Source organism: Thermobia domestica, chromosome 3 (assembly GCF_964235325.1).
Source record: "Thermobia domestica chromosome 3, izTheDome1.hap1.1, whole genome shotgun sequence".
Taxonomy (NCBI): Eukaryota; Metazoa; Arthropoda; class Insecta; order Zygentoma; family Lepismatidae; genus Thermobia; species Thermobia domestica.
In genome coordinates this window covers 307,327,959-307,341,446 of record NC_137456.1, presented here as the reverse complement: position 1 = coordinate 307,341,446, position 13,488 = coordinate 307,327,959, and the positions used below count along the sequence as shown (strand labels likewise).

Genomic DNA, 13,488 nt, shown 5'->3' with positions numbered 1-13,488 from the left:
TCACTCGCATAAACTCAGTTTAACGTCCCACGATTATGTCCTTTAGGCTAAGGGAGACGAATGATTAAGGTAAGTGAATAATGATGGAAAGATTAGTGGAATGAGAAAGTTGGAGGAAACGGGAGTACTCCAAGAAAACCTACAGAAATGGTGTTGTCCATCACAAACTTACTTGGCAAGGAATCGAACCAGGGACCCCCATGCACCAGAAGAAAGCGCTGTACCACTGAGCCACCACGCCCCCCCTTCCTCGGATTCCATTTTAAATCGTAGGTTCATGTTTCATATAGCCGGAGGCTGTAAAAACACGCTAAATTTCAACTAACAAAGCAGTATTCGAATCTGTGACATAAAGGTATTGCGATCACTAGGCTAATGAGGTGGGCCTTTCGACCAGTCAACTATAGTAGTTATAATTCAACCATTTGTTTGCTTTTTAAATGCCAAATATTTCCCCATCCTATCCCCTTTCCCCAAAACAAATGCTCAGTATGTTCTCTTTTGCACATCAGCAGTCAACTGTCATATCCACACAATTAAACGGGGAAAATCATGTTTTTATAGATTTTCACTTTTGCTCATATAACATTTAAAATCCAATTTTAATGTCGGCACAGTAAACTCGTTATGAGGTTAGGTAACAGATCGGCATGAATCGTCGTAACTAGTGTGCGTGAGAGCATTGAATAAAGTACAGTGGAAGTTTCGATCGGCTTTCTTACCTACAATATGAATGAGGGTAATAGATACCTTCAAATACGTCGCTGACCTGTTTCCAGAAAAAAGGAAAATAAAGTACGTACGTATATGTAGTCGTTAAGAATGAATTGTGTTGTGGGTAGTTGCCCCTGGTGATACATGCTATTCCGATTCGTAAGTCTGCTATTGATCCTGCAGGTGTAAGAGGGAGAGAAGAACCACCCTCTCAAGGGTAGGGGTACGAGGATCGATAACCCGTCGCGATATGTAAACATTAAGAAGTGCTCCAGAAACCCGGAAATAGGGTCAGTGGACGCGACACTCCTCTGGTTCCCCGCAAGCGGAAGGAGATATCACACTAGCCAACTAAAAGCATATCTGCTGTGTAGAGAATAGCGTCCAAGTACTCTTTGCACTCAGGGCTGAAGGCTATCAAGTAATATGTATGGGTTTCCTTGTTTCATGCACCAGCAGCAGAATAGCTTTCCCCTCTTTTATTTTGTAATTTCTTTTTTCTTCGTTTTTAATGATACTTTACCATCTCAACCCAAATTGCCTTTTACTTGGATTAAGTTTCTTAATGTCTTTTGGTGTAAAGATTAACCTATTTCTTAATGTTAGTTTTGCTGCGAATTACTCAATCGCTGCTTTGCTGTAAAAAATAAATAAATAAATAAATAAATAACATACGAGGGTCGTCCAAAAAATTAATTCCTGTTTCAGTATTGAAAACTGACCATGACGGAATCCTAATTTTTTTTTAAAAAAAACGACAAGCGTCTCAGTCTGTGTGTCACAACAAAATTCTAATAATAAACAGTCATGCTAATTGTTTCCGATACCTGAGCTACCACTTGGTTACCTGACACTAATACATGTGTTTATCTGCGCTACCGCTAGCCTGTATAACGAAGTCGAATAATTGCATATTATACAGGGTGACTCATAATTGTGTATATGATGATTCAAAGACCGCGGTAATGAAACTAGTAACGTAACTTGAACATAAGATTGAACATAAACAAGTCTTTCCTTACAAGAATTTTAATCTCTATTCTCCATGGAATGCTTTGTGGTGGACAAACACCGTGTGCGTGGGTTTTCTCGGGGTTCTCCCGTTTCCTCCCACTTTCTTCATTCCACCATTTGATTCATTACTCATCATCACCGTCTCCTTTAGCCTAACCGGTATAACCGTGGGACGTAAAACTCAAAGATTTCATTTCATTTTTCTCCATGGAATGGTCCACTAATGCGCCATTCAAATAGACACATGCTTGGAGACGAAGAACAGCGTTGTTACAAGCAGCTTACCAGACCCATAATGTTATCCTTTGGAACTCTTCTGTGATAGCTTCCCGTAGTTCGGCCAAATTGCGTATGTGATCTTGATGCACTTTGTCCTTTAAAACGCCCCATAAGATAAAGTCAGATGGTTTCAAATCGGGAGATCGAGCTGGTCACTCTATAGACTCACGTCGACCAATCCAGCTTTCATCCCCCGTCATCTTGTCTGTCATACACTAGCAGTTTTAAGAGCTCCTCCGTGGCTAAGCGGTTAGCGAACGCGCCTTTGGCGCGGGAGACCCGGGTTCGATTCCCGGCGGGAGCTCATATGGTTCGGATTCCACGTTAATCAGTAGGTCCATGTCTCATATAGCCTCACTGCTGAACGGGACGTAAAAATCAATCAATCAATCAACTAGCAGTTTTAAGTCCAGTGACTGTTATTCCCACTCTTAGGATACACAGTATTGCCATATCAAAACTTTTTGTCCAGAATCACAAATACTACAGTCAGTCAAACATCATAATCATGGGTCACCTTGTACAGTATTGAGAGTTTAGGTTGGTAGTAGGTAAACTAAAAATTAAATGTTGATTGCAAAACAATTAGAGCTTTTAAATAAGCATTATTTTCACTTATAGTGTACAACGGACCTAAAGCTCGTACGGAACAAATAGTTATTATTGTATGCTATACTTTGACTAAAAATGTATTTATTTGAAAGTACACAGGCATCAGCTCCTAACATGCCTTCTTAGCTACCCTAATTAATGATAACATGAACATTACAAGAGAAAAAATACAAAAAAAAAAAAAAAAAACAAGATAGAGAAGGAAGGAAAAAAGAAAGAAAAATTAAAAAGAAATAAGAGCATACAATCCAGGCATAAGAGAAAGAACATAAGCCAGTGAATTAATGTAAGTAATAAATGATACATGATCATTATACACTATTCCACACAGAAGTTTAACAATTTGTCTGCCATGGGGTTCATCTGTGACCGACACAGAGCTTTCCGCTTAAGCCGAGCCGGTCATATGTGACCGGCGTTTGAAGGTTTCATTTGGAGACATATACAGATGACCGGTACGGCGTCCTGAAGCAATAAACCACTTACCACGCCGCGCCAGTCACATAGGACTGGCACTATAAATTTGCACTTTCCAAAATAACCGTTTTTTTTTTTTTTTATTTTCAAAATGATTATAACAGTCCTCCATATTAATGCAAGCACTACGCTATAAATGCATGGCGTGAATGGCCAAACTTCAAAATTAGGGATGGCGGTCAAAGTGTTAACAAAGAACATAATTTCGTTTTCTGCCTGGAAACAGATGCATCGTATCATTCAACTTGTTATAGATTCTGAGCGTTCTTTACATGAAATAAAATGAAATCTTTCCGTTTAACGTCCCATTATTATGCTCTTTAGACTAAGGGAGACGATGATTAAGACAAGTGAATGATGATGGACTAATTGGTGGAATGAGAATATGGGAGGAAACGGGAGTACCCCGAGAAAACACGCGGACACCATATTGTCCATCACAAGTTTACTTGGCTGAGGATCGAAACAGGAACCTCACGCAGCAGAAGCAAGAGCTCTATCATTGAGCCACTGTCCCTCCGCCCCTGAGCATTCTTATAATGGCTGATTGGGTATAAGTTGAGTTTCTTGACTTGAATTATAGAACATATTCAATTTCTGGAACGATATCTTGGTTCATAGAAAGGAATATGTTGCAACAGTTGAACTAACAATTATATTTTCCAATGTAGACCCCTACTTCTTAAAATGATAAGAGAATTTACAGCTTTCCTATCCTTAAAACCAGCGGGTCCGAACCGTTTTTCGATGGAAACTTTTGGAAAACACTTAGAACTATTTCTGTGGAAACGGAATCGGTTTCCGGAGAACGACAAAACACTATTCTGGTCAGAAATAGAACGAATTTTGGAAAAAACCGGAACCGGTTTTGAAGGAAACCGAAAACCGAACCGTTTTTTCTAAAAACCGAAAACTGAAAAAAAAACTGTTTTTGTGTCCACTACTACTTTCAACACGATGGGACCACAAGCCACAGTGGATGCGTCTACTTTTGCCTGGACTTCTCATCTCCAGAAAAGCTAACATTGAATGGCCAGCAAGAGCATTAGACCTGAATGTTTGCGATTTTCTTTTCTTATGGAGTCATTTGAAAAGTCTTATGTATTGCTCACCAATACCTCACAGAACTGAAAAACTAAAAGTCCAGATACAAGAAAAGATTTCGAAAAATCCCGATAGAAATGTTACATCGGGCAGTGACAAGTTTTCTCGATCGGCTCGCTAAGTGTGTGCCTCGAAATGGACGGCATATTGAGGATGTCATTTTGAAAAATCGAAATTAATGTTCAGCAGTTGCTAAAGTGTATATACAGTAGACCCCGAGTATTCGGCCTAATGTGGCAGAAGGGCAGGCCGGGTAACAAAGAAGCCGGAGTTCTATGAATAGTCTCCTCCATAGTCACTACAACCTTTTTTTCGTTTACCACCAATTTTCAGATCTTCACTGTGTAAAAGAAAACATTAAGCATACCCGAAGAACAATTTACGAATACAGTATACTAGCAGACACAAATAAAGACACTGTTTTCCAGAAATCTGGAAGGCTCTCAAAACTCTCTCTCCTGTTCTTGGTAGAGATTTATGACCCCTGTTACCTAAAAATCAACGTTACCACATTCCTCTGTTGTCCCTTTCTTTTATCTTCCATTCATTGCTTAAAAAAAAAAATGCAGAATTTTGTCCAGTTTATGAAAGGTCATGGAAGTACGGCAACATTGAATAGAATGACAGCGCACTTGCTGCCTAAGATCAGCCGACGGTTGTGTGGGGGAAAATGGGTAGTGATTGGGGCAAGAGATCTCTAATGGTACGTTTCCATTTTACATGAATCTTGTAGCTTTCATTAAAAAGACCTTGCTACCCGATCTTTCTATCTATTGTTTAGATTTTACAACTTCTTGTAAGCAAGAAAGGTATCACCAATCATGCAACAATGCACTCTAGTGGACAAACAGTGAATCACCTCATTAAAAAACGTGTATTTTGGCGCACTTCCCCTCCCTGTCCAAAAGAATCCGTTGTTTCGGAAACGGCGAAACTGGTTTTTCTTTTATGTCAGCGGGAGGGCGATAGCAGGTAGCAAGCAAGACGTCCCAGAAAGTTGCACATCGTTCAACTCCTTGAAAGATGGAAAAAATGTTTTATGACCCTTTCAAGACTATGTGTACATGGTGAAATATGGTAGGGTTTCAAGATTTTTTTATGAGAGCTACAAGTTCTTCTAACGTGGCAACCCATCTTTAGTTTGTTTCCAACAGTATTGTATGTACGGTACAGCAGGAACAGCGGCAAGCGTACTGTATAGAGGTCCGTTACACCCTGACGAAACAATGAACAAGGAGCAGAACACTGCTCTTTTCCTGTTAAAACTTGCATTTTGCACACGACACATAGCAGGATCGTAGCAGACGCCCGCTTCTAATGCCTTGGCAATGTTGCCCATGCAACGTCTTGCCTTGCTTATTTAATTGCGATAAAACAAAACTACCAGTAGGGCGGATAATCGCGAGCCGGACACTCGGGAGTCTACTGTACCTTGTAATAAAAGCATGTCAGAGCATGTAGCATCTTCGTGATGTCACTATCATTTAAAAATCGCTCGATTCACTGGCGCACCCTGTTTGTTTATTCCGATGAGAACAACGAGCTAATTGGGCGACTTACCTGTGACAGCTACATGTATGCGCGCTATGAAATACTGAACTACTTAGTTCAACAGAATCCTCTAGGACAACTAATTGCACAGAAATCTCTGGGATAAATACTTCAAAGGTAATAATTATTACGTCAAAGCTAATGGGTATTAAGAGAAAAATAATGTACTTACGCATGATTATATATCGTAAATGTATTGTGTTACTGCTAATTCAGGTACAAAGCTTATTGTAAAGCTTTTAATATAACATCTTTGAAATAGTAATGCGAAGCATGGAAGTACTCATTAGAAACAGTTGTGCAGAAAAATTATATAACGCAGGAACACACTACATTAAGTTAATTAATCTAGAATATTCCTGTAATTAACTCCCAGGGTGTCATATATATTCAAAATAGCGCTTTCCGCGTCGGTTATTGATTATCTTCTTTGCATCTCTAAAACTCCCAGATTTTCTCTTTACTCAATATTATTTTGTATAAGAGCTGTTTGTTTAAACCTTGATACAGCAAGAAATATATAACGCATTTATGAATGGTATTTTCATGGTTCTCTTTATCCTCCTCATTTTCTTCTTTTTCTTCTTCTTCTTCTTCTTCTTCTTATTATTATTATTATTATTATTATTATTATTATTATTATTATTATTATTATTATTATTATTATTATTATTATTGCTGTTGTTTTCGTTCCCCAAAGCCTTCTGCTTACCTGCGTCCCGGGTTCGATTCCCAGTGGGGACGTTAGGTGGAAAAGATGTAACAGCTTTTTCAGACCAGCCATCCTGAGTGTGATTTCTCCTGCTATTTCCTCATTCACACCAGGTAAATGCCGATATAGTACCTAACATACAAATCCCAAACCGCTTCCTTCCTTGTCCGCTTCCTCTGATAATGTGCTCACCTAGGGACGTAATCTCTCGTTCGTAACGGGAAAAAAATGCCGACAATGTCCAGAAATATGTATAAATAAATAAATAAATTACATGCACGCTAGACAACGCAGCTAGCTACAGCTATTAGCTTGAATATGAGCTAGTAGAAATTAGCCTGACTGTAAACTATTAGAAATTAGCCTGACTGTGAACTATTAGAAATAAGTCTGACTGTGAACCATTAGAAATTAGCCTGACTGTGAACTATTAGAAATTAGCCTGACTGTGAACTATTAGAAATTAGCCTGACTGTGAACTATTAAAAATTGGTTTAACTGTGAACTATTAGAAATTAGCCTGACTGTGAACTATTAGAAATTAGCCTGACTGTGAACTATTCGAATGTGATTAGTAGACTGAAGCGTCTTCCTTTTATAATAAAAAGATTAAGAGTACCTAATTATTTTCGCCTAGATATTTATGTAACCCGCAACTTAATTTTTTTAAAAGGTTTTCATATTTAGTGTGTCTGACAGACTGTGAGGCGTCTTGCTTTCATAAAGAAACAATTGATTATGGTTTTCTCCATTCCTCATCTGAGTAGATAATATAGTAACATACAGACCATCAAAGTATATTATTGTTTCTCTTATGTTTCTTTCTTTAGTTTGGGGTTTACATAAAATTTCTTAGTATTTGTGTGTGTGTGAGTGTGTCCGTCCGTCCGTTCAGTGGTTTTGCTTCGCATCTCGAAAACGGAACGAGAACTGCCATCTTTCTCATCTCATCTCAAATTTGAAAATGGGTTTTACGACTCTCATAGGGAACATTTTAATCACTCAAGTTTTAGACTTCAAAGACTCTTTTAGTATTACCTGATACGTAGTAACAAAATTATTAATTGATAAAGTAACTGTACGACCGCCATGAAGAGCATTTATCAATGTTTGAAGATATGTAAGTCATCATACAGTATAATCTAGGGATGGCCAAAATTGACTGAAATTTGGATTTCGGAAAGTTTATTTTCGGGAATCGAAAATTTCACTTTCCGGATTTCGAAAAATTTCCGGAATTGGGAAAAATTCCAGAATTTAGAAAATTCCGGATTTCGGAAATATTTCGATTTTTTCTGAATTTCAGATAAATTCCGGAATTTTTCCGAAATTCCAATTTTTTCTGAATTCCGGATCTTTTCCGAAGTCTGGAATTTTCTAAATTAAGGATTTTTCGGAAATCCGAAATTTTTTTATTTCACTTTCCGGATTCCAGAAAGTAAAAATTCCGGTATTGGCCATCCCTAATATATTCTAATGATAAATACGGTTTAAATGTTGTGATATCATACCCTTCGTGGACTTCTCATTACACTGAAGGATGGTAGTATTTTCTAAATGAAATTAAGAAAAATCAGTTAATAAATTTTCTATACAAATTTAGAAAATGAGACGAGAAAAGTCTTCTGAGAATCAAGACGGGACGAGAGAACCTTATTTCCTGTCTCGTCTCGTTGAGAAAACTAAATGTCCAATATTACAATCTTTTGTCAATTTTTTTTGTGCATTTGTTACAAAATCATTTTTCCACGTCTTGTGGGCCACTTCCGTATCATGGCTAGCGTGCTTGCTTTTGGTGCACCGGGTTTTGGGTTCAATTCCGGGAGAGCATTGAACACATTACGGTACTTTGGATTCTATCTTATAAATGTCCAAAATCCTTCTCATATATCCTCTCTGCTGAAAAAGAACCCTAAATTTCGACGAAGAAAACTATGGTATCCGAAATGAAAATAAAATGAAATCTTTCTTTTTTAAGTTTCACAATCATGTCCTTTAGGCTAAGGGAGATAATGGAACAGACAGGGCAAGTGAGAGATGATGGGAGAATTAGTGGAATGATAGCGGAAGTGCTCCGAGAAAACTCACGGACACGATGTTGTCCACCACGAACTTACTTGGGCGGGGATGGAACCAGTTACCCCACGCACCAGAAGTAAGCGCTCTATCTCTGAGTTACGTGCCTCCTACGTTATCCGATATGACTGTGGCCTAGTAATTCCAATTTTTCTGCTTGTTTTATTTACGTGCTTTCTGCAGGGTTCTTATAATGTAATGCAGCGTTTCCCAACCTTTTTCAACTTGCGGCACACTACGGGTGTAACTTGAATTCTCGCGGCACACTCATAGATATTATTATTATTACTATTATTTGCAAATATAAAATACAATGGGAATTTTTTTCTGTGATTACTGATTTCCTTCTCACAGAGATGAAAGCTCGATCACTGGTTTTCTCTATGCTAATTCATTATGCTTATTTTTTATTCTAATTTTAAAATAGATAACAATTGCTATGAAATATAGAACTCATATTTTTAAAAATACGCTTTCTTTTTCAAAAACTGTATCCAACCTTACACTAAGAACGAAGATCACTAAATAACGAACGAACAAACAATTGTCTTGTACTTCTAACTTTGCTGTTTTAACCAAAACCGGTGCATATTATTGCAGTCACGCAGCTTGCAATGCGTCGAAGTCAAAACACACCTGTTGAACAAAGTGTTGTTCTGTAATTCACGTGCGAATAAGTGTTCTACGAACGTTCACTTGATGCGCACCGTATAAGTGCTTCCATTTCTCGGTGTTAGTATGACTCTCAATTGAAGCGTAACATAGCAGCTAACCGTGGAAATGTGTACGAGCCGAAATACTGTCTGCTACACAGTAATAGATGTAGAATAATATATTACAATTACAGTAATGTTAGCCATGGTAGAAATTCATAGTAATGCCAAATACAAAAATATACATTATTTTCCTATGTCTTGCAATTTGGTTGCTAGAGAATTAATAATTTTGTTTCGATTTCCTCGCGGCACACCGGTTGGGAAACGCTGATGTAATGAAATGAATTTTTAAGTTTTACGTCCCACGTTTACGCCCTTTAAGCGAGAAGAGATGAATGACTAATGAAAGCAAAACATGTATGAAATATTTGGTGGAATGAGAATTGGGAGGAAATGTGAGTACCCCCGAAAAATTCATGGACACGATGTGGTCTACCATAAATTCACATGGCTTAGGATCGAACTAGGGTCTTCTTGCACTAAAGATGAGCGCTGGCTGAGACACCTTGCTACGCACGTGTCATTGTATATCCACATTTTGTTGAAACTTAGCGTCCCTTCTCAGAACCGAAGCTATATGTGACGTGGAAGAGAAAATTAATGGTAATCCATCAAGTAGTTTTTCAGATTTATTTTTGTCTCCCGGACGAGCGGAGATACGGGCAGAGAGTGTAAATATATAAAGCAATTTGGACGGACACATGGACAGACAGGGTAAATATATAAAGGAGTTTGGACGGACACATAGGCAGACAGAGCAAATATATGAAGCAGTTTGGTCGGACACATGGACAGACATCATAAATATATAAAGGAGTTTGGACGGACCCATGTACAGACATGGTATAAATATATGAAGGAGTTTGGACAGACAGGGTAAATATATAAAGGACTGTAGGGGACATATGGACAGACAAGGTAAATATATAAAGGACTTTAAACGGACACATAGACAGACAAGGTAATTATGTAAAGGAGTTTGATCGAACATATAGAGAGACAGGGTAAATATATGAAGGAATTTGATGGATACATGATCAGACAGGGTAAATATATAAAGGCTTTAGATGGATACATGCGCAGAGTAAATATATAAAGTATTTTTAACGGACATATGGACAAGGTTTATATATAAAGGAGTTTGGATGTGCACATGGACAGACAAGGTAAATATATAAAGGAGTTTGGACAGACATACGGACAGACTAAATATAAAAAGGAGTTTTGATGGATACATAGACAGGGTAAATATATAAAGGAGTTTGGACGAACACATGGACAGGCAGGGTAAATGTATAAAGGAATTTTAATTAGTGAACCAAACTCCTTGGACATACTACTATAACAGTAATCTAACTTTTCGTATTTACAAGTTGCGTTTACATGATATCAGTCTTAAATTAGTCTATTGTGTGCAGTGGAGTTTATACAATTTATACTTTGTGTACACAAGCGTTGACATTTGGTTAAGTAAACAACGACACTGAATCGTGTTCTTGTTTACATTAACTCGTAACAACTCTCTTCTGACAACAGTGTCTTCCCTATTGTATTTGTAGTGCAGCGCGTTCTGACAGTTAATTCAATGGAAATTCGATTTTTTTTCTTTTTTCTGAAATTTTAATTTGTCTGATGTTCATTTCATTGTCTTAATTTTATCTTATCTTGCATATTATTTGATTAATCTTACTAAGAGCATTCTAGTCAAAAGGCCTTGTAAAAAATAAAGGAGTGGAAACTACATTTACTTTTTTTCTTTTTTTTACGTATAAGGTATAACCCCTGCCATAAATGTGCTCTTACTCCAGTTTGTGACTAAACCCTGGAAGGCTTCGGCATAGAAAAGATTTGTCACTGCGGATGAACCATTCTAGGACAGTGTACTTCAGTTTGTCATCATTGTGGGAATGTAGATCTCTGAGAGATTCTTTTAGAGGTGCAAGTAAGAGGAAATGACGTGGCACTAAGTCCGGACTATAAGGGAGATGTAGTAATACTTGAAACTTCCAGGTGATTTTGTGTAACGACTCTTCGACTACACGAATGCTTTCAACGCGAAGAGCGGTCGCGCTAAAGCTGCCCACGCATTGAGGGAGCAAACAGATTAAAGCAAGTGTTGCGAATCAGTTTTGCCTGGAGAAACTTAGCTATTTGCTCTCTCAGTGTGCGTAGTTACTGTACTTCACCACTGTGTTTACGTCCAACTATCCAACACAATCCACAACTAAACATAAACAGCAGGCAACGGAAAGTGCAGGTCTCGGTCTGCGCATGCGCCGATCGAAATGTTCCCGCAGTTAAGAAAGAAATAGGTTTAGGCGTCCGACACTGCTCCAAGTTCCGATCAAAGTTGCGAGTGATCTTGGAGCATGTGCTAATTCAGTGTGTGGTAGACCTATTTGAATGGATGAAGTGTTACTTTCCGACAAACCTCAATGGAGCGAAAATGACGCACAACGTTTGATTCCGCGCATTTGCTTCCTCAGTGTGCGGCCAGCGTAACCGAGCGTTGAGCGTACTCAGCGCGTCTGGGCGTGCTAATAACTAAAAACTTGGTGTGGAAGTCGGATATGTGAGCACCCCAACTATTCATTAAAACGTTTCACTTATATCAGGTAATATTGGAAGAATTTATCCTCGTACTTCCGGTGCTCCGCGAACATTAAATGAAGCTGACCAGTTGAAAGCCGACTTCTCTATTTTCTAATTTCCCATACACTTACGCTTTCTAAGCAATCAGCTAATAGGACAAGTGCGCTTATACATTTCATTTGCACCGTGTCCAGTGCCACGACTGGATAAGGAAGATTAATTTTATTACAAAAATTTAACGCCAACACGCGTAAGACGCGCTGTATAATCTGGTAACCGCTCTAGTATGGTAATCGCGATACCAACGCTGTGTATTTTGTATCCTTATAGTAAGATAAAATAACACCCATTTTTCTGCGTTCCTAACGCCGCGTTTACAACGCCGTTACAGTCCAAGCCTAAGTCACCTGTTTGACTTCCTTCTCTTCTGCTCCTATAATCGATACCAGGGGCGGATCCAGGACGGACTTCGGAGGGGGGTTGTAATACTGCTACTTGGAGCTACTTTTAAGAGCTTCAAACTCTGGGATGGGCTTTATTTATATATAACATTTTAAAAATGCTTTTTCTGGGGGGCGATCACCCCGATCGCCCCCCTGGATCCGCCACTGATCGATACATATTTCTTTTATTGTCAGCTTTCATTGTCATCCCAATATTGTTAATCAATCAACCGTAATTCTTCTTAGCTTTTCCTCAAGTCGTCTAACATTGTGTAAATTTTCCGTTGAGATTCCGTAACAACAACCATACAATCTGTGGATGATTCTTTACTATTTTTTTTCTAAGTAGATATTGAACATTGGCTGATAAGAGCCAATATTCCTGTGGAATTGTCCTTCCAATTATGCTTTCTTTTGTCAAGTTTTATGTTCGTTTGTAGTGTTATGAATGGTGCAAAGTATGGATTTTAATGCGAACTAAATTCCCTTCTATTCCTGTAATTTTCAAACCTTTTCCCTTGTTCTCACTATTTTTATTTTTTTCAGCTAAAAGATCCGATCAGTAGTGCCATCAAAGAAATTAGATCCAGTTGTGAAGTTAGTTTTGGGCTTTAATCAATCGGAGTAGTGCTCATTAACAAGGAACGTAGAAAATTGCATAAAGCAGTTCTTTTTTTCTGAAGCACTTATTCTTTGTACATTATCAAAGTGTAATGTTCTGTAACTTCTATGCCATAGTTAGCAATAGTCCATTCTATTGTGATATAAAATCCATATAGATCCCATTGTTTTCTGTTAAGATCGTAGTCTAAAGAATGTTCATGCAATTTACTTATTGCAATAACTACACTGTTCTTTGTGTTTCTCCTATTGCAGAATTGTGAACGACCGGCTTGAGTTTAAAGGCTGGACGTTTCTACGCATACGCCAATGTGAGCTGAATTTGACAGAAAATTTCTACATGTTGTCATAGAAGAAGAGGAGAATTGTAAGTATAGTTTACATATTGGATTCTAATTCTGCTTAATACGCAAAGACAGAAATGAAATGAAATCTTAAGTTTTACGTCCCACGGTTATGCCGGCTAGGTTAAAGGAGACGGTGATTATGAGAAATGAATGAAATGGTGTAATGAAGAAAGTGGGAGGAAACGGGAGAACCCCGAGAAAACCCACGCATACGGTGTTTGTCCACCACA

General features: G+C 38.2%; 1 long non-coding RNA gene across 1 annotated transcript in view; it reads left to right on the top strand.

Moving 5' to 3' along the window:
- The window catches only part of LOC145682279 (uncharacterized), a 243,747-nt gene extending 230,462 nt beyond the window's left edge, over positions 1-13,285 (top strand). Inside the window, exon 5 of the long non-coding RNA XR_014130889.1 lies at positions 13,167-13,285. This is a non-coding gene — a long non-coding RNA (uncharacterized LOC145682279). The remainder of the gene's footprint in view (positions 1-13,166) is intronic.
- The last annotated feature ends 203 nt before the right edge of the window (positions 13,286-13,488 follow it).